We start from the raw sequence: 22,988 nt of genomic DNA on the forward strand, positions 1-22,988 counted from the left end.
TGCATGTGTGAACGTTTTACAGTGTGTAGATACATCCTTCCCGCTTGTCTTCAAACTTAGTTCAACCTGTTCCTGAGAGTGGCGCCGTAACAGCGTGTCTTCAAGATGGCTGCTACACTTGACGTCTGTCAGAAGCAACGTGTTGTCGTGGAATTCCTGTGCTGTGAAAACGAGACAGTGAGAAACATCCTCAAGAGGTTGCAAAAGGTGTATGGAGATGCTGATGTCGATCGCAGTACAGTTAGTCGGTGGGCAAAGGGGTTACGTGCTTAAAGTGGACACGGCAATATTGAGGATTGTCCTCACAGCGGCAGGCCTCTTGCTGCACACACTCCAGACAATGTGCATAGGGTTAACGAATTGATGAATGCTGACAGACGCATCACAGTGAGCGAATAGTCACGCTACGTTGGGATAGGGGAAGGAAGTGTTTGCAGAATACTGAAAGTGTTGGCGTTCAAAAAGGTTTGTGCCAGGTGGGTTCCCAGGATGTTGACAGTAGCTCACGAAGAAACGAGAATAACGGGATGGGGCGAACTTTTGGAACGGTACAATACTGGTGGAGATGAATTTCTTGAAGAATTGTGACAGTTGATGAAACATGGCTCCATCATTTTTCACCAGAGACGAAATGGCAATCAATGGGGTGGCATCATGCAAATTCACTCAAGAAAAAAAATTCAAAACTACACCTTCTGCTAGAAAAACTATGGCTACGGTGTTTTTCGATTCCGAAGGACTCTTGCTTGTGGACATCATGCCAAGTGGAACCATCATAAACTTTGATGCATATGTGACGATACTGAAGAAACTTGAAGCTCGACTGAGTCGTGTTCGACCACATCGGCTAAAGTAGGATGTTTTGCTGTTGCACGACAATGCACGGCCATATGACAGTCAAAAAACCATGGAAGCGATCACAAAACTCGGATGGACAACACTGAAACACCCGTCTTACAGTCCTGTTCCGGCTCCATGTGATTATCATCCCTTTGGGAAACTGAAAGACTCTCTTCGTGGAAGAATGTTTGAAGATGATGACTCCCTTGTGCACGCTGCCAAACAGTGCCTCCAACAGGTTGGTCAAGAATTTTACCGTGCGGGTATACAGGCGCTGGTTACAAGATGGCGTAAGGCAGGTGAGAGGGATGGAAATTATGTGGAGAAATGAAAATATTGTTCCTAAAGGATGTATCTACACACTGTAAATCTTTCAAACACGTAGAATAAAAGATGGATTTAAAAAAAATAGTGTCCATTTCTTTTGGAGTGACCCTCGTAGGTGCTCGTTTTTTTCTCGCGCAGTTCGAGACCGGAATTATTGTGGAAGTGGTTCGATGAAACCTGCCAGGCCCTTAAGTGTGATTTGCAAGAGTATCCATCCATCTTTTTAATGTTGCTTACGGTAGTCATGGCGTTTCTGACGGAAGTTATATGTCGCCAGCTAGCCTTAAAGTTTATATTTCTTCTCTCTCAACTTTAATAACTTTTCATAGCATGAGCGAGGCATCTCATCGAGAGATCCTGTCTCGCTGTATCTCCTCCAAATCCGAACAACATCGTTTTGGTTCACTCCGAGACGCCTGGGCACTTCCCTTGGGGAGAGCCCTTCCTGGCACAAACTAACAATGCGGACACGAAGGAACCGCGGTATTGACTGGTTGAACTGCAGACAACATGGACGGTGTATTTCCTTCCTGGTGGAATTACTGGAAGTGATCGGCTGTCGGACCCCCTCCGTCTAATAGGCGCTGCTCACGCACGTTTGTTTAAATTATTGGGCGGGTTTAGTGACATCTCTAAACAGTCTGTGAAACGATATCCACAGTCAACGTCTGTCTTCAGGAGTTCTGGGAACATGGGTGATGCAAAACTTTTTTTGATGAGTGTATGATTCAAAGCTTTGCAAAATATAACTAACTTCTCGTCTCGCTTTTTCGCTCGTGTTGCTGAGGGGATATTTACATTTTTGTGGTGTATGGGGTTTCACCAGAGCACCTGAAGCAAGTATCAGGTGTATCAGAAGGTACAAGTGATTTGTAACGTGTCCCTCTCACTCAAAAATCACGATATTGAGCTTAGTAAGATTGTTTTGAAATTATCTTGCATACCTATGTAAAGTTCTGATGCTGAACCTGCTGGATTTGATGTATTACGATCGCGCATGATCAGTAACTCATTCAGCCGAGCCACTTTTATAATACATTTGGCGTTCATAAATTCACTGCTGTACATACTAGCCTTTGCTAGAATTTGTAGGATTCCATAATGAAAATCAGATCTTCATAGGACACAACAATTACGCTGCGTTTTTAGTATTGCCTGTCTTAGGATTTTCACAGCGTTCCTGATGAAGTCATGTGTTGCAGTTTGTACAGGACATGCACGTTCAGGAACAGTGTCACTGGAATTCACTCTCTCCTCCACACCAGCTCGCAGATTAATTTTTTCCAAGCATTACAGGTTAGTAGCTTACTGCCCTCTGCCCCACTAGTGTAGACTGAATGATCTTGACACGTATTTTCTGTTTGTATTTATCCAGTTTTTTGCTGTCCACAAATAGCAACACCTTCTAAGCATTTCCCGCTAGTGACAATATATGTCTTTTGGCGAGGGCCTCCCTGCGGGTAGACCTGATCCCCTGGTGCTAATGAGGGCCATAGAAGCATGCTTTTCTCCGAATGTACTTTTGAACAAAATGAAAATGCATTTCTGTTAGCTGGTGCCCAAAGTTTTCTTTGTTAATGTGCCTTTTGCGTTCTTGTAGAGATATTTCCACAGCAACGTTCATCCTCTAACAAATGTTTCTTCATGTCTAAGCGAGAAGTGGAATATCAATTTTCATAAATTTAGCTTTAAAATTTTTTTAACATAAGGAAAAATTTTCATCCTCTACTGCAGTCCCTTAGGCGGTGAATTATCAGACACACTGATATACGCTTTAGTCCTACTAAAGCTAGTACTTGCCTGAGTTAGAATGGAATGTGTGTCGTTACAATTACTCTCAGTCTACATGACAACTTTTAACGGTCTGAAGATAGCTCCACTGTCAGTTGAAATCTTGATCTGCCATGCAATTAAGAATGGGAATGAAACATTATTTATAGTCAGTGTTAAAACGTAAAATCTGATATCTGCGACATCGAAGATACTACTTTTTAAGGCATATTGTTTTATCAAGGAAGCGGAGTTTTAAAAAACCTTGCTTGAGACCGCACCAAACATTCACTTTTAAGCGCTCTCGCTGTAACTGTACAATAGCATGTGGAGACTCTGAACCCCATATACGGACATTATGCCTATTTACCATTCCACTGAAATGAAAGGTGGATTCATCAGTAGAGCATATGCGATTTAATTATTCGTTAGCGCCATCAATTTTGTTGAGAATCACAGCTGCAAATTCAGCACGTTCCTTCAAATGAAGGCAAGGCCTGTACGATTTGCACATTGTAAGCATACAACTTAAGCCTTTCATGAAGAATCTTCACCATATTTGCCTGCGGTATTTGAAGTTCGCGTGATGCTTGACTAATTGATGTAGGTGGACTCCGTTGAAACGGTTGTCGAACACGATCAACATCTGCACCACGCACACGAGGCCTGCCACTTCGAGGACGATCTTCAACGCTGCCTGTTTCGTTAAACTTTGCATATCGTCGCTTTATTGATGTAACGTGTGGAGGGCTGCGTCCATAAGAAGTACGACATTTACGCTGAACACTGATGGGCGATTTCGTTTCGTGACATCAGAGTACACATTGCACTTTCTCCTGCTTCGACGCCATTTCGCCAGCAACTAACGATACGTAAAGCCGTCGGCACACGGACCGTGCTGTCGAACGTTAACGTTGAGCGTGCCAAGTTCAACGTGCTGCTGAACTCTCAGGAACGATGCGACTTGTGCATACGGTACGTGGGCCCCAACCTGCGATACGCGATCGCAACGCACTCCATCGGCAGTTGAGGGATGTTCCTAGTTCGTAAATCACACTGTTTACTCAACGGGAGCGCGTAAAATTCCCACGTTAGCTCTATTAAAACGCACGTTTCCTCCATCGTCCACGAAAAAGAAAGTAACATGTCCAATCAGTAAGGACACAGGCTTATAAAAGTTCCATTACAAACAGTGCGCTACAAATTTGGAATACTTCTTCGCATAAGATAAATTTTATTTCATCATTTCCACATTTTAGTAAAACCTCAAGGTCAGTCTTACTTGATCACTGTTCCTACCCAGTAGCAGAATCTTTACCACATGTTAATTACGAAGCGTAAAGAAAAAGTTGCATAATATCTTTATACAGGTAGCGCAGGCTGTGCTGTAGATTAAGTCAATCGAACAAAGTCACCCTTCAAAAAATGGTCAACTTATATCTACATAACATCAAATATTATAGCATATAATTATATTAAACTAAAAAGAAAGTATTAGAACCTAATAAAAACGCGAATGTCAGGAAAAAAATTTAGAAGTACTAAATCATACTATGTTACCCCTTGCTGAAAACGTTAATCGTAGATAATTATGTTACTAATTGAAATTTAATTATAACAAATTGTACCAAGAACAGTGCGTTTTGAGTGGATCTCCAGGGTGCCGCTGCCTTCAAATTTCCTACTTTCGTAATACGCAAGTAACAGTAATTCTTTTGCCACGAATATGATGTTTCTCATTATTTTATTCGAACGAATCACACAACTAACAAGGGGGGTTTCCAGTGATTCTAAATTTGCTGGTGCTCAGAAACGGCATATACAAGCTGTGACGTAGGTGGCGTTGTGCCATCTCATTGGTCAACGCTCAGACGCACGCTCTTAATATCTGACATGCCATATGTTGCTCTGCACGATCGGAAAGACTCCCGAACGTGCTATTCCGCGCTGTGACGTCAGAAACTCGGCACGCTCAACGCTCGGATGCACGATCCGTGTGCCAACGGCTCAACAGACCGGGTAGGTGTTGTGGAGCACTAGCGCCATCCATTCGTCACAACAACTAGTAACACTAACCTATGTAACGGCATCAAACGTAAGTTATTATGTCAAACGGTTATTCTGTTATAAATTTTTATAATCAGGGCAAGACTTTGTGCTCACCCTGTATATTGCAGAACACTCTAAACGGAGCAAGCGTGAATATTTTTAAAACTCTGTCGTCTCTTTCAGTACATTGCGCAAAACCTTCAATACCGCTTTCAGATGGTCAACATTATTGAGCAGTACTCAGTATTGTGCAATAATTAGTGCGAGTGGAGTCCCTTACAAACTGTACCTCCCCCCCCTCCCCTCCGTAGAAGAACTGCGCCTCTTGCTGTGTCGAGTAACGGAAGAGGGGTCGCTGGTCATGTGACGTACGTCGGCGCAGAGTAAAACTGCGCGAGGCACCCTCGCCGGTCCTTCCCTACTGAAGTTACGGCCTCGCAGAGATACGCCAGCCACTTTGCTGTGACGTAAGGAGGGCGTGCTTCTTCTGCTTGCACCAGATCTCGGAATGGTCGGCGCGTCTTATTATTCCATTAACAGGGGCTCCGTTTTACTGCCCAACTCTATCTCCACGCCGCGTGCGCCGTGTATATATATATATATATATATATATATATATATATATATATATATATATATACTCGAATGTGGGTCTGCAGCAAGTGTGGTGGCTCTCTTCGCTAACAGCCAAACAATAAAAAGCGCGGAACAGTTTCTCCGCCGCAAATTAGGGCGTTTTACGGCCACCGCCGCCCACCCGAAGAGCCTGCTGTCCCCCCTTTAAAGTAGAGCCATTACTGTCAGTCTTGGCGCACGGAAGGCGACGCCCAGAGGTGCCGTAAAGAATACCAGGAGCGGCCACTTGGTCCGCCAATGCACCATTCGAGGAGGCGGTCGGAGTGGTGCACGGCAGCAGCCAGATAAAGTGCGGAGCTCGGTTAACAGCTACAGTGACAAAAGGACTGTGAATTAGAGTCTTGTAGGACATTCCCAGATTCCAGAAGATTGTGGCAGACGTTAGGTGCTGACCGAAATGAACTATTCCCATTTACGACTCATTTCCAGTTCCACCATCCGTCTTAAACCGTTTACCAGCCCCTCTAAAATGAATCTGTGAGCTGTACGGTTGGAAGTTTCATTCTGTTTCTCTAGTACATTCCACCGCGGAAGTCTAACACACGGCAGAACAAATGGACATGGTCAGCCCATAGAGGGCTCCACCTCCGCGGCGGCTACTTTGCGCAGCGGCTCTCGCGCAGCGAGGGCGCCACCCCTAAGCCACGTGCCGACAGCGGCCAATAGCCGCTCCCTCGGGTTTCGTATATAGGGACCCGCTCTGCCCCAGTCCAGTTTCCCTCCAAAACCCAGGCGATCATTGTAGGCAAAACCACCCCTTCCTTCCGCCTCCTTGATTTCTATCTCACCGTCTATGGCCGTCCTATCGCCCTCACCCCCACCCTCAAGTACCTTGGCGTCGACTCTCCGGGACCCCACATCTCCGGACAATCCAAGCCAAGGTACGCTCCCGTCCCCAGCTCCTCAAGCTCCTTTCCGGTCGTACGTGGGGTCTGGACCCCTCCACTATACTCCACACCTATAAGTCCCTCATCCGCCCTATCCTTTGTTACGCCCATCCGGCCTGGATCTCCGCCCCCGCTACCTTTTACCAATCCCTCCAAATCCTTCAACGCCGTGCTCTCCACCTCGCCTATCGCATCCGTCTCCCCTCCCCCACGCGGATCCTGTACGATCTCATTCCATTCCCCCACCTCCTCCTTTTCCTTGAGAGGATACGGATCCAGTACACGTCCCGCAAACTCGACCCTCCTCACCCGCTTGTCTCGCCCATCATCTCCCGCCCCGGCCCGCTGCCGTGCCTGTATTCCCACGTCCCACCCAGTATCCATCTCTCTACCCTCCTTACCCTCTCCCAAGGTGGCTTCCGCCAGATCCCCCTCCCTGATGATGTCCTCCTTCCCTCCATATACCCCTACTACCAACTTTGATCCTCCTTCCCCCTACCTGTCTCTGTTCCGTTGGGCACCCTCCCTCCCTCATCCCTTTCGCCCCACTCCTCCCCCGGGCTTCCCCTCCCCTGTCCCTCTACTCCTCCTCCAATCTCCTCAGCCATTGGCGTCTTTGTTCTCCCCTCTCCACCCCACTCCCCGCCCTTCTTCCCCTCTTCGCAGGTTCCCGGACATGCTACGTGGACTTTCGTGCGCCGGAGATCTTCGCCATCAGTGTCTCGTGTGTGCCGTCGTGTTTAGTGTTCAGTGTTCACCGTCGCACTCCATCGTTCACCAATGCCATCACCGTCTTCCGTGTTTGTGCGTCGTGTCTACAGTTTCAAGTGTGGACTATCGTCGAGTGTGAACGGCTCCATGTTTGCCTTTCTGTGTCAACTGTTTTCTTGCCAACCGTTTTGTAACCTATGTGTAATCTTTCTGTTTTTCTCATTTTGTATCCTCTGGCTGAAGAGCAGCATAGAACGCTGCTGACAGCCTGCCTGTTGTACAGGTTTTAAAATTACAATAAAGAAAACAAAACCCAGTCCAGCCAGTCTGGTACTCCCTCAGGATTTCGTTTCTATCTCGGCGGTTCTGCGTTCTGGTCGTTGCACGTTGTTGACATTTGCCTGGTTCTGGTTCCGAGTGGATTTACGTTTGGTGTTTGGTGTTGTGGTTTCGACAAACCTCCGTTGTTTATCTCTTCCTTGTTGTGTCGCTCACAATCGGTCGTGATCGATAGTTGTCGTTGGTCTATCGTCCGACTCGTCTTGTGTTTACCCGGTGGTGTGTGCTTCACCGCCGGCGGTTTCGATCTGCAGCCCAAGGCGTTCCCGCTGTTTGTTGTGGTTACCACAGTTTCCATTCAGGCAACCCCACTCGCAAGACCATGAAGCTGTTATCAAATACGACATGTTACTGATACCTCTGAGAAACCTATTTCCCCAAATTGATGCTGCAAATTTGTGTTTGCACCTCTGATTTGTCGACTTGAGACAATTCGCAGAGAGGTGCACTTCTACAGAGAGATATTTCTATTGAACTTGAGGCTCTCGCTGAAATGAACGGCTTTCGCAGGTAGCGTATAGGCACTCCAAGAATTTATTTCCTGTCTTTCAGTGTAGCACAGCGAGCTTTATCTGCGACACGAATCAACCTAATATCCCGACAGGTTCAGTCCACTCTGACAAATCACTTTCGTGTAATAATTACATTTGGCTTTACAAGTTTCAGGATGGTATTTCCACCTTCATTCCAGATAAAGGTTAGGAGTGAGTGTGACTGCTTGGTTGTGAGTCAGCGAAGCCATTGAGTGTGAAAACAAAGAACCTGGTTGTGACAGACGAAACTGTAGACCAGCGTAAGATCTAGGTCTTCTCATGTAATCAAAAGGGCCGGAACGAAGAGAGAGAACGCAAGACCGAAGAAGGCAGTTAAACTACGTCGGCCAATGGTTCGCCAAATAGGACCGCACCACGAAAGGCGCGCATTCAAGCGAAGTGAATGTAAAAAATGGTTAAAATGGCTCTGATCACTATGGGACTTAACTTCTGAGGTCATCAGTCCCCTAGAACTTAGAACTACTTAAACCTAACTAACCCAAGGACGTCACACACATCCATGCCCGAGGCAGGATTCGAACCCCGGCCGGCGCAGTGAATATAAGCACCGCTCCTGCCAGGACATTAGTGGACAGATTCGCAGAGTATTAGCACGGTCTAGCGGAGAGTGCTACGATATCACATTGTAGTGATCCATATCTACAGCATGATTGAACATTGTGTATAGCAAGGACTAGAATTTATGTTGCATGTCACCATCGCTTGTGACACCTTTGTACATTAAAGTCAAGTATTGGCACTATGCTTTATACAAATAAAACTACTAACGTTATTTGGTTGAATTGTTGTATAGAATTCCGAGAACGCAACATCCCTAGGGCACCGTATACGAGACGAGCTGCAAGACCTAACAATAGGCTGTCAGGGATGGCGAATATTCACCAGAATGAAGAGTGTCGTCGTGAGTGCTCTGGGAAGTGTGATAGGACCGCTATTGTTCTCTATACAGGGTTTGCCACGGATGTTCAGACTTCCAAAGATTGTAAAGGTTGTGTTGAGATCGAGGATAGGAATCCGCGTCTGGAAAAGTCATCTAACGATGCTATAGCGCTTAGAAGAGTTAGGCGCTGGCCCCTGGCAATAGGCTACCCATTCGGCGGCAAAGGTGACTTTACTTAGGCTTGAGATAGTCAAGAATGTGTAACAGCGATCTTTATTTTTAATCTAACTTTCATTGTCTAGATCAATAGTTTACGAAATATTACCGTCTTGGGTTGTACTGCCGGCTGTTGTGGCCGAGCCGTTCTAGGCGCTTCAGTCTCGAACCGCGCGACCGCTACGGTCGCAGGTTCGAATCCTGTCTCGGGCATCAATGTTTTTGATGTCCTTAGGTTAGTTAGGTTTAAGTAGATCTACGTTCTACGGGACTGACGACCTCAGATTTAAGTACTATAGTGCTGACAGCCATTTGAACCATTTGTGTTGTACTAGCGATCTTCTTCACATCATGAAATGTCGGTACGGAGTGTAACACGTCACTTGTAGTTCATTAAGGTACTGAGTCATAAAACTTGACTGAACACCTTAAAACACAACATGTGACCTGAATGAGATTTTCACTCTGCAGCGGAGTATACGCTGATATGAAACTTCCTGGCAGATTGAAAATGTGTGCCCGATCGAGACTCGAAGTCGGGACCTTTGCCTTTCGCGGGCAAGTGCTCTACCAGCTGAACTACCCAAGCACGACTCACGCCCCGTCCTCACAGCTTTACTTCTGCCAGTACCATATCAGCGCACACTCCGCTGCAGAGTGAAGATCTCATTCTGGATACATCCCCTAGGCTGTGTCTAAGCCATGTCTCCGCAATATCCTTTCTTTCAGGAGTGCTAGTTCTGCAAGGTTCGCAGGAGAGCTTCTGTTAAGTTTGGAAGGTAGGAGACGAGGTACTGGCAGAAGTAAAGCTGTGAGGACGGGGCGCGAATCGTGCTTGGGTAGCTCAATTGGTAGAGCATTTGCCCGCGAAGGGCAAAGGTCCCGAATTCGAGTCTCGGTCCGGCACACAGTTTTAAGCTGCCAGGAAGTTTCATAACATGTGACCTGTTACAATCTGTAACGACTTTGTGTGATTGAAGACGACTGCTTGCGCAATCGAAACAGATTATATTTTATAAGCTCGCAATCTAGACAAACGAAATTTATATTAAGCGTGACTTCGTATGCTGACAGGTCGTAGGCGGATAATCTCGCAGTATTGTTTGTTATTCAGTAATCGCGTCTAATTAGTGTGTTCGACAGTGGAGAAGCTGGAGCTAGCTACCGCGTAGACAGACCCTCTCTCCTGTTAATGCTCGTACAACTCTCTGTGGCCTTGGTGAACGACAGTTTCGGACATGGATTTCCTTCCGCAGTTCATTCTCTTGTATACCGAAATACATTGAAGATTTTAGAAGGTACCAGGAGACACATAACCTGCGGATCGAAACTCGTGTCCGAAACAGTCTTCCATTGAGGCAACGCAGCCGTTTTACGCGTCAGCTAGTTCCATCTGCCCCCTGGCGATCGTGGCAATCAGACGCGATCACCGAGCAACAGAAAACATTGCGACACGTTCCGCGCACGTTCCGTCAGCGTGCAAAGTCACGTTTGCTGTCGAGTGGGTGGCATAGTGGTAGGCGCCAAGGCCTGTAACTACGATGCTCGGTAGTGTCGTTGGATGTCGGGTTCCTGTCCTCAATTTGTTCCTCAAGACACCCACTATAGCCCCTCGAAATTTGTCGCAACATTCCAGGAAGGCCCTGTATACATTTATGATCATCCAGATGGGGTGTAGAGCGGATCATCATCCAGTACTACAAAAACTATCAGCCTATAAGGAATCATTCTTACTGTGCCGCCAAAAACCATGTAATGAAAAGTGTCCTATGTCTCTGACACTGCCGTCAATAGCAAACAAATTACAGTCAAGAGCAATATGCACTACACGTAGTTAAATAATCACAGTACACCGCCTACATTCGGGTTCTGTTCTCTGGTGAGGAGTGCACTTCGCATGCAAATCGTATGAACTGAATAGTATGAAGACTACACTCCTGACAGGAGGATGGAATCAGAATATAAACAGTGCACGAAGATTAAATCGACTATACGGGGTATTAGGGGCATAGATACAGATGTTGTGATAATTAGTACATTAACAAGTGTCTGCTTCAATGTGTTGGTTATTAGTTCTCTTCGTCTAATAGTCTTCCCGGAAAGGCATCACGTGATTTATTATCTGATGTTTTGTGCACGATCATAACTAGACGACGAAGTGGACTAAGCCTGTCACTATAGACTCACCGTCTTCAGTCCACGCGTCCACTTCGATACCTGACCTGCTGCACAGAGGACAACTAACGTGAATGGTTCGAACCAACATAAAAACATATTGAACATAATAGCTGTAATTATTGCTCTGCAAATGAAGGCAAATGAAGTAAATACTGATGTGATATTGTGTAGCCTACTGTTGCGAGTCATCATTAAAAATATCTGCATTTATACCCGTAACACCTTGTATTACTCATATTAGGGATGGATGACTTAATGTATTTTTACTGAAGGCAGTTTCGGTGACGCAGGATACTTTTGTACAAAACTGGCCATTAAAATTGCTACACCAAGAAGAAATGCAGATGATCAACGGGTATTCATTGGACAAATATAACTAGTATAGTTTTCACGCAATTTTGGTGCATAGATCCTGAGAAATCACTACCCAGAACAACCACCTCTAGACGTAATAACGGCCTTGAGTCAAACAGAGCTTGGATTGCGTGTACATGTACAGCTGCCCATGCAGCTTCAACACGATCAAGAGTAGTGACTGGCGTATTGTCACGAACCAATTGCTCGGAAACCATTGACCAGACGTTTTCAATTGGTGACAGATCTGGAAAATGTGCTGGCCAGAGTAGCAGTCGAACATTCTCTGTGTCCAGAATGGCCCATACAGGACCTGAACCCTGCGCTCGTGCATTATCCTGCTGAAATGTAGGGTTTGGCAGGGATCGAATGAAGGGTAGAGCCACGGGTCGTAACTCATCTAAAATGTAAAGTGCCGTCAATGCGAACAAGAGGTGACCGAGACGTGTAACCAATGGCACCCAATATCATCACGCCGGGTGATACGCCAGTATGGCGATGACGAAAACACGGTTCCAATGTGCGTTCACCGCGATGTCGCCCAACACTGATGCGACCATCATGATGCTGTAAACAGAACCAAGATTCATCCGAAAAAATGACGTTTTGCCATTCGTGCACCCAGGTTCGTCGTTGAGTACACCATCGCCGGTGCTCCTGTCTGTGATGCAGCGTCAAGGGTAACCGCAGCCATGGTCTGCGAGCTGATAGTCCATGCTGCTGCAAACGTCGTCGAACTGTTCGTGCACATGGTTGTTGTCTTGCAAACGTCCCCATCTGTTGACTCAGGTATCGAGACATGGCTGCACCATCCGTCACATCAATGCGGACAAGAAGCCTGTCATCTCGACTGCTAGTGATACGAGGCCGTTGTGATCCAGCACGGCGTTCCATATTACTCTCCTGAACCCACGATTCCATATTCTGCTAACAGTCATTGGATCTCGACCAACGCGAGCAGCAATGTCATGATACGATAAACCGCAATCGCGATAGGCTACAATCCGACCTTTATCAAAGTCCGAAACGTGAAAGTACTCATTTTTCCTCCTTACAAGAGGCATCACAACAACGTTTCACCAGTCAACGCCGGTCAACTGCTGTTTGTGTATGAGAAATCGGTTGAAAGCTTTCCTCATGTTAGCACGTTGTAGGTGTCACCACCGGCGCCAACTTTGTGTGAATGCTCTGAAAAGCTAATTATTTGCATATCACAGCATCTTCTTCCTGTCGGTTAAATTTCGCGTCTGTAGCTCGTCATCTTCGTGGTGTAGCGATTTTAATGGCCAGTAGTGTATTATATTTCTTTACACCGCAGTAATTTTGATACGCTATAATTGCCTCATGTTGATTGATTGCTCGATACTGGTGTAATAAATAAGCGTTTACGTCATTAGCGTCTCTTGGTGGTTCTTAAACGCGACTTCCTTCAGATATTTACAAACCTTGAAACACCGTTGATACAAAGTAGAACAATATCTTTCTTTAGCTATCTACACTACTGATATAATGTTGTTAAGGATTTCCTTGGCCTCTGCTACGGTCGCAGGTTCGAATTCTGCCTCGGGCGTGGATGTGTTGATCTCCTTGGGTTAGTTAGGTTTAAGTACTTCTAAGTTCTAGGGGACTGATGACCTCAGCTGTTAAGTCCGTTGGTGCTCAGAGCCATTTGAACCATTTTTTCCATGGCCTTAAGAACATAATGCAGAAAGAGTATGGGGTGACATCTAGCAGAAATTTTAGTCAAATTGTTTATTACGTTATATCTTGAGAAACTAATGAATGCAATGAAAAATGTATTCTGTGACAAGTTAAGCCTGTCGGTGGAGGATGGCTTTCCGAAATTTACCCGGAACGTTTAACTGGGTTACTGGAGAAAGATGCAAGTGGCTGGTCGTTATTCATACCACTGGGAACACTGCAGTGTGCATCTAGCGAACCGTGGTCTTTCACTCTTGCCTGCATTAGTTCCCTTTGGAATCCGATTTGTTGAAACGTTAATTTTCACTGTTTTACAGGCGGCCCTCAATTGGGAAACGCGTAATTGTTTTACGAATGTAAATGCAGGAAACTGATGACGGAAGAAGACAACAGAAAAGGAATGGCCGAACCGAATTTGTTATAAGCTCTCTAAATCGAATCAGGGAATTCTATCTGTGCTGCACACGCGAAGAAAGTTTTTCATGTATTAGGTTTCATAATTTGGTGCTAAGGTGTGTCGTTTCTTAAGATAATCAACAAGCCTAGCGAATCAACTTTGGTATTTCGAAGACCAGAACTTTAATATTTGAAAAAAGTTTTTTTTTCATTACTGATTCTTGGCATGCACACACCAGAAATAACTGACATCTAATTTGTCGCGTAGAAAACCTACCGAATTTATACGCTCGGTCGATGGAAAGCCTGTTACTTAACAATGATGTTGAAAGCCGGTGCAACGAGTAACGGAAATTATTGAGTATTACATTATGAATGATCTCCGATGAGTTGTGTTAAAGAGCAAGTTTTAAGAAAGTCTTCTTGAGATTACTGCTCTGTCAAATAGTTGAATTGTCGGTGGGAATTCCCATTCCACATTAAAGCAGCAACAGGAGGTGATTAGTCCAATCTCCATCTATTATCAAGAGCTAGAATTCTACTACCGAATCCGAATAATGGTGTATGACACAGGGTAGGTCTGGTATCACCGTCATTTCTCGTCGTAGTGATGTCATGAGACGTATGTCGTAGGAAGCAACACATTTTCCGACAACCCTCCCAAAATTTCATCAGTAAATTTCTCTGTGACGTACAACGCCTACCTTGTACTGTCTGCTACAGGAGTTTGCTAGCATTTCCGTAACGCTGCCACGATAACTAAACAATCGAGTGAGAAAAGGCATTGCTCTTCGTCTCATCTTCTCTCTTATAGTAATCCTACATGGTCCCATAGTGTAGCACTCAGGAAACGGTCGGACAAGTGTTGTTTAATCCGGATCTTTCATGGACGTATCAAAACTCCTTAAGATTCTTGCAGTGAATCTCCCCCTTATATCTGCTTTCTCTACAGTGATATTTATGTGGTAATTCCACCTGTGTCTTGCCCAACGGTAGGTCACAGTTGCTACTAGTGAAGTAGATCAGTAATCAATTCCTTCACCAGTTTGTGAGCTTTAGGTCACGGCTATATAACTTTCGGGCCCTGCGGTCATCATAGATCCACTGCAGGTCTTTATTTCAGTATAGTCTTGTACAATTCCTATAGCCAGCAAACTTCGAAGAGCCTCATGAACCTTCCGACACTATCTGCTTGACCACTGATACAGTTTCTGCAGGGTGTTCGGAAGTGATTTCCTACGTTCCCCAACATAGTGATATAGGCCATGTCCTGTTCCATTTAGGAGACAATCTCAGCAGCCATCTTAGATTGTTTGAAGGTTATGCTGTCTTTTATCGTCTAGTAAACTTACCAGAAGTTCAAAACGAATTGAAACACGATTTAGAAAACAAATCTGAATAGTTGCGAGAGTTGACAATGGACAATAAATAATGGAAAGTGTGAGGTCATCCACATTAGTGCTAAAAGGAATCCGTAAACTTCGGTTACACGTTGAATCTAAACGCCGTACATTCAACTAAATACCTAGTAGATACAATTACGAACAATTTGAATCGGAAAGAATACACAGAAAATATTGTGGGGAAGGCAAAAAAGACTGCGTTTTATTGGCAGAACACTTAGAAAATGTAACAGATCTACTAAAGATACTGACTACACTACGCTTGTCCGTCCTCTTTTGGAGTACAGCTCCGCGGTCTGGGATCCTTCCCAAAATTAATTGAGAGAGCACATCGAGAAAGTTCAAAGGAGAGCAGCGCGTTTTGTATTATCGCGAAATAATGGATTGAGTGCCATGGACATGATATATGATTTGGGATGGACATGATTAACACAAACGCGGTTGTCGTTGCGGTGGAATCTTGTCACCAAATTTCAGTCACCTTCTGATACGAAAATATTTTTTTGACGCCGACCTATATAGGGAGAAACGATCATCATAACAAAATAAGGGAAATCAGGCCTCTCACGGATAGATTTAGGTTTTCTTTTTTCTGCGTCATTTTCAAGAGTGGAATAATAGAGAATTTTTGTGAAGATGGTTCGATGAGTCCTCTTCCTGGCACTCAAGTGTGATTTGCAGAGTATCCACGTAGACGTAGATGTAGATGTACATCAGTCTGGGAATCTGTTAATGGTCTTGCATGGTAGGTTCTGCCGAGAAATAATTGTTAAGAAAATTTGGTACATAGTGCCATTCCCGGTTTAATTAGTATTGAAGTTAGATAATCAGGTCGTTGTGAGCGCCAGATCAATCAGCCTGCAACAGACAGTGTTGCCAAAAGTGCTCCGTAATAGGTTTCCTCAAACCAAAAATGAAAGCCATACGAATATTGGACATCGGATTCGAGCAAGTATCTAACTCGTTACCGTTCAATGGTTTTTCACTTTCAGGTAACCAAACAAAGAACACGGTTGGTAACACACGTGGCTTCAATCTGCGCACACAACGACCTGATTTGTTAACTTCAATGCAAATTAAGTCGGAAAAGGCGCAACGTACTGAAATTTTTCTTAACAGTTATTTCTCAGCACAACGGAACCTGCAACACCGTTAAAATCTCATAGGTCCGATTTTTTACCACCATGTGTATTGTAAATAGTTACTGCCCTACCAAACTCTCTTGGTACGGCCCTGCTCCCGAGACTAATTTTACATCAGTCGATTTCGTCCCATTGGGAATATTGGATTGAGTTTTGTCGGGTAGAAAGCACTAAAGGCACCCAAAAATCTGACTCGAAACATTCACTAAACGACAACGCGGAAAGTATTTAATTCCTTCCGGTATTCAAGGCACACGGCATCAACGTGAAGGTCTTTGTGTGCAGCGCTCTGGATTCTACTTACAATCATAGCCCAAATGTTCGGCACGTAATGGAATCACCTAAATTATAAGAGACGAAGAAATGGAAGAAGAACAATATCTATCTATGTAAGTTGTAACTCACACCCACAGCATGGAAAATTGACCATCAGTGTATGTGAACCACGACTATGGAAATGCTGGATATTGTACCACTTATTCAGGTCAGTCACCTATGGTGATAAAGCTCCAACATATCACAGTGCTGAAGCGTGAGCAGAAGAAACGATTGACTTTTGTGAATATTGGATATGACGAGCGTGGCCTGTTAGGCATATCAAGAGTATGGTGTATATGTCTTGATCTGCTACCAGGAGTGATACAGTGACACGTTTCACGACATTAAAAATAATTCTGTCATGCTCGACAACGCTAAGCATTACAGTGAAAATATCAAGAATGTAATGTCTCAGGTCAGAGTGGTAGAAGGTCTGCTGCAATTGTTTTTAAGACATTCGTGAACTATCGTTTGCTACTTGTTTCTCAGAGCGTTACAATCGTGTGTCTCATAATCGACGGATTACAAAGAATACTTTACTGACCGAAAACGATGCTCTGAGCTCATTGTACCATTCCTCAACGTTAGGAGATGGTTCAAGTGGCTCTGACCACTATGGAACTTAACTTCTCAGGGCATCAGTCCCCTAGAACGTAGAGCTACTTAAACCTAACTAACCTAAGGACATCACACACGCCCATGCCCGAGGCAGGATGCGAACCTGAGATCGTAGCGGTCACGCGGTTCCAGAGTGTAGCGCCTAGAACCGCTCGGCCACCCGGCCGGCAAGGTTAGGAGGTTAGGTCCTGAAACACCCTTTGTATGTCCAGTAAAGTCGGTATGGAGAAGGTTGCATGTTATCGAAGATGGGCCAGTGTATTTTACCAAAGGACACATAAAACAACATAGATACGATGAATATAGACTGTAGCGGAGAGTGAAAATTTGTATCAAGGCTGGGAATCGAACCCGAGTCTGCTGCTTACAAGCAGGTGCGTTAACCACTAAGTTAACTTGCCAAAGCTATTCCTGTAACTGTAAGGATTTCCCTGGCACACATCTCTCCTCGATCGCAGTTCTCCCTCCTACCCCAGTCTACATTGAAGTCCCCCTTACAAACGAACAGGATATGGATCGAGGGGGGAGGCATGCCAAGGTAATCCATGCTGTTTCTGTGAACCGCTGTGCCGAGGTGGGTTAGCGGTTAACGCACCTGGCTTAGTAATCAGAAACCTGGGTTAGATTCCTGGCCTTGGTGCCGATTTTCACTATCCGCTTCAGTCTGTATACGTAAAATATTCTTCATCTGTGGGATATTGTGACGGAGTGTCAGCACAGTCCTTTGTTTTAATTTGAAATATAATTAAAAGGCAGACGTTAAGTACCAAGATGTACTTTTGTCATGCGTATTTGGTCACGCTTTTCGCAGTAACTAATGAATAAATACAAATAAAAATTAGCGTGATACTGCTTGCAGACGTACCCGAAGAGTAATTCAACGAAATTTCAGATCTTCAATAGTGTGCTCGCAATCCTCTCCGTCAGCTTGCTATTAAATGTGCATCATGGTGGCGGAAGTGATTGCGGGCACGCTAATAAACAAAATTGTCTGAAATTTTGAGAAAATTATCTTCGAATATGTCCGGAAGGAATAATAGGCCACTTTTTATTTTAATTTATTGATTAGTTATTGTAATAAACGCGACCAAGTACACAAGACAAAACTACATCCTGGTTTCTAACGTTAGACATTTTATTATATTCCAGATATCAAAAAAACTGTGGTGTTACTCTGTGCTCAATATCCTATAGTTTTGTTTTGTGATTTCGGATAACACTGCATTGTGCAGGACATCCGTCATGGACACACCACATTTTGGACAGAACAACTGTAACTGCTTGGATGAGAAGCTTAATGATGACTGAATACCTTTTACAAAATCAGAAAAAGTTGTCCAAGAATTTGTAAATAACACGCAAAAAGACTTAGGTCGATTTTTTTCATTACTTTTTCCCAAAAACTCGATAAATCATTTATTGTACAGGCTGACTGAGGAGAATGGAATCTTAGATATCAACTCCCTGCTGCAGCGGTATATAGGAAGCGACTGTGTATGCCACGATTCCACATTAATACAATTTGGTGAAATTTTTCAGTGGCCTTCCACAGTGTGATTCACGTCTACCTCCATGTCCTTGCAAGTTCAGGTCTTTCAGCATTTTCGTGATGCTCTACAAACTAACGTGCATTCCTTCTTTGTATACGTTATACATCTTAAACAGGCTTATCTGGCTTCGATGATATACATCTGAACAACAATGCTGCATGAGTCACAGGATTTTTTATGTATCGACTGAATTTTACAACGACGTAAATAAAAGAAAGCACATTTGCTGCCAGAATGACAAATGGTACTTGTGATAATAAAACTTTGGACCTACCCTAAGTTTCTATCTTCATTCATGTAAAGGGTATAATCTTGTGATATCTGCGGAATGTATTTGAAACACACTGTTATACTTTCTTCTTGCAAATAACATTCCAGTGTTGTTGTTGTGGTATCAGTCCTGCGACTGGTTTGATTCAGCTCTCCGTGCTACTCTATCCTGCGCAAGCTTCTTCATCTCCCAGTACTTACTGCAACCTACATCCTTCAGAATCTGCTTAGTGTATTCATCTCTTGGTCTCCCTCTACAATTTTTACCCTCCATGCTGCCCTCAAATACTAAATTGGTGATCCCTTGATGTCTCAGAACATGTCCTACCAACCGGTCCCTTTTTCTTGTCAAGTTGTGCCACCAACTCTTCTTCTCCCCAATTCTATTCCGTACCTCCTCATTAGTTATGTGGTCTACCCATCTAATCTTCTTCTGCAGCACCACATTTCGAAAGCTTCTATTCTCTTCTTGTTCAAACTATTTATCGTCCACGTTTCACTTCCATAAATGGCTACACTCTATACAAATACATTCAGAAACGACTTCCTGACACATAAATCAATACTCGCTGTTAACAAATTTCTCTTATTCAGAAACGCTTTCCTTGCCATTGCCAGTCTACATTTTATATCCTCTCTACTTCGACCATCATCACTCATTTTGCTCCCCAAATAGCAAACCTTATTTACTACTTTAAGTATCTCATTTCCTAATCTAATTCCCTCCTCGTCACCCGACTTAATTCGTACATTCCATTATCCTCGATTTGCTTTTGTTGATGTTTATCTTACATCCTCCTTTCATGACACTGTCCATTCCGTTCAATTGCTCTTCTAAGTCCTTTGCTGTCTCTGACAGAATTACAATGTCATCGGCGAACCTCAAAGCTTTTATTTCTTCTCCATGGGTTTTAATACCTACTCTGAAATTTTATTTTGTTTCCTTTACTGCTTGCTCAATACGCAGATAGAATAACATCGGGGAGAGGCTACAACCCTGTCTCACTCCTTTCCCAAACACTGCTTCCCTTTCATGCCCCTCGACTCTTATAAATGCCATATGGTTTCTGTACAAATTGAAAGTAGCCTTTCTCAACCTGTATTTTAACCCTGCCACCTTTAGTATTTGAAAGAGAGTATTCCAGTCAATACTGTCAAAAGCTTTCTCTAGGTCTACAAATGCTAGAAACGTAGGTTTGCCTTTCCTTATTATTTCTTAGACGATAAGTCGTAAGGTCAGTATTGTCTCACGTGTTCCAACATGTCTACGGAATCCAAACTGATCTTCCCTGAAGTCGGCTTCTATCAGTTTTTCCATTCATCTGTAAAGAATTCCCATGGAATGTTGTCTACTCCTGGGGCCTTGTTTCTACTCAGGTCTTTCAGTGCTCATTCAAACTCTTCACGCAATATCTTATCTCCCATTCTATCTTCATCTACATCCTCTTCCATTTCAATAATATTGTCCTCAAGTAAATCGCCATTGTATAGACCCTCTATATACTCCTTCCACCTTTCTGTTTTCCCTTCTTTGCTTAGAAGTGGGTTTCCATCTGAGCTCTTGATATTCATACAAGTGGCTCTCTTTCCTCCAAAGGTATCTTTAATTTTTCTGTAGGCAGTATCTATCTTACCCCTAGTGAGATAAGCCTCTACATCCTAACATTTGTTCTGTAGCCATCCCTGCTTTGCCATTTTGCACTTCCTGTCGATCTCATTTCTGAGACGTTTGTATTCCTTTTTGCCTGCTTCATTTACTGCATTTTTTATATTTTCTCCTTTCATCAATTAAATTCAATACTTCTTCTGTTACCCAAGGATTTCTACTAGCCCCCGTCTTTTTACCTACTTGATCCTCGGCTGCCTTCACTACTTCATCCCTCAGAGCTACCCATTCTTCTTCTACTGTATTTCTTTCCCCCACTGCTGTCAATTGTTCCCTTATGTTCTCCCTGAAACTTTGTACAACCTTTGGTTTAATTAGTTCATCCAGGTTCCGTCTCTTTAAATTCCCACATTTTTTGTATTTTCTTTAGTTTTAATCTACAGTTCCTAACCAATACATTGTGGTCAGAGTCCACATCAGCCCCTGGAACTGTCTTACAATTTAAAACCTGGTTCCTAAATCTCTGTCTTACCATTATATATTCTATCTGATACCTCCTAGTAACTCCAGGATTCATCCAACCTTCTTTTATGATTCTTGAACCATGTGTTAGCTATGATTAAGTTATGCTTTGTGCAAAAATTCTACTAGACGGTTTCCCCTTACATTTCTTACCCCCAATCCATATTCACCTACAATGTTTCCTTCTCTCCCTTTTCCTACTTTCGAATTCCAGTCACCCATAACTATTAAATTTTCGTTTCCATTCACTATCTGAATAATCTCTTTTATCTCATCATACATTTCATCAATTTCTACATCATCTACAGAGCTAATTGGCAATTAAACGTGTATTACTGTAGTAGGTATGGGCTTCGTGCCTATGTTGTCCACAATAATGCGTTCACTATGCTGTTTGTAGTAGCTTATCAACACTACTATGTTTTTAATCATTATTAAACCTACTCCTGCATTACCCCTATTTGTTTTTGTATTTATGACCCTGTATTCACCTGACGAAAAGTCTTGTTCCTCCTGCCACCGAACTTCACTAATTCCCACTATATCTAACTTTAACCTAACCATTTCCCTTTTTAAATTTTCTAACCTACCTGCCCGATTAAGGGATCTGACATTCCATGCTCCGATCCGTAGAACGCCAGTTTTCTTTCTCCTGATAAAGACTTCCTCTTGAGTAGTCCCTGACCGGAGATCCGAATGGGGGATTGTTTTACCTCTGGAATATTTTACGCAAGAGGACGCCATCATCGTTTAACCATACAGTAAAGCAGCATGCCCTCGGGAAAAATTACGGATGTAGTTTCCCCTTGCTTTCAGCCGTTCGCAGTACCAGCAGAGCAAGGCCATTTTGGTTAGTATTACAAGGCCAGATCAGTCAATCATCCAGACTGTTACCCCTGCAACTACTGAAAAGGCTGCAACCCATCTTCAGGAACCACATGTTTGTCTGACCTCTCAACAGATACCCCTCCGTTGTGGTTGCACCTACGGTACGGCGATCTGTATCGCTGAGGCACGCAAGCCTTCCCACCAACGGCAAGGTCCATGGTTCATGTGGGGGGGGGGGCATTCCATACACAAAGTTAAATACTATTCCACCATGAACAATACATCGAAAATACATTTACAACGTGTATACTTACAGGGGGAAGGGGGGGGGGGTGGCGTAGAGGGGGGGGGGGGGAATATGAAAACACCAAAAACAGAAAACTTTATCGTGCCAAATACGGTGTACCCGTTGGCATTCAACACAACTTTCAGGCGTCTCAAAATGACTACACTCAGGTCCTGTGTTGTTTTCACAGCAGTCTTATACAATTCTTCTTGCAAAATAGTGCCATGTTCAGGTAACCATGATCGCGATGGATAGCAATCAACGCACCATTCTCTGCAAAACCGGTCATAAAGGCTCAATAATATTGATATATGGTGACTGTGCTGACCAGGGGAGGTGGGACAAATAATTTTCGTGCTCCCAAATCAGTCCTTGGTGATGCGAACTGTGTGAGCACGAGTGATGTCGTGTTGGATCACAACATCACCATTGGGGTACAAACATTGTACCATGGAATGGACCTGAGCAGCCAAAGTAGTCACATTAGTTTTGGCAATAATACGACTTACCTGAGTAACGTGAGGCCCATGAAATACCACGATATTACTACCCAAATCACTCTTAGGATTAAACTCTCCCTGAAGTTGGAAACGGTGTGAAAGAAAGA

General features: G+C 43.9%; 1 protein-coding gene across 1 annotated transcript in view; it reads right to left on the reverse strand.

Annotated features, from left to right (window-relative positions):
• The window catches only part of LOC126278925 (KH domain-containing, RNA-binding, signal transduction-associated protein 1-like), a 717,512-nt gene that overhangs the window by 57,973 nt on the left and 636,551 nt on the right, over positions 1 to 22,988 (reverse strand). The window lies entirely within an intron of this gene.

This window comes from Schistocerca gregaria, chromosome 6 (genome assembly GCF_023897955.1).
Source record: "Schistocerca gregaria isolate iqSchGreg1 chromosome 6, iqSchGreg1.2, whole genome shotgun sequence".
NCBI classification, from domain to species: domain Eukaryota; kingdom Metazoa; phylum Arthropoda; class Insecta; order Orthoptera; family Acrididae; genus Schistocerca; species Schistocerca gregaria.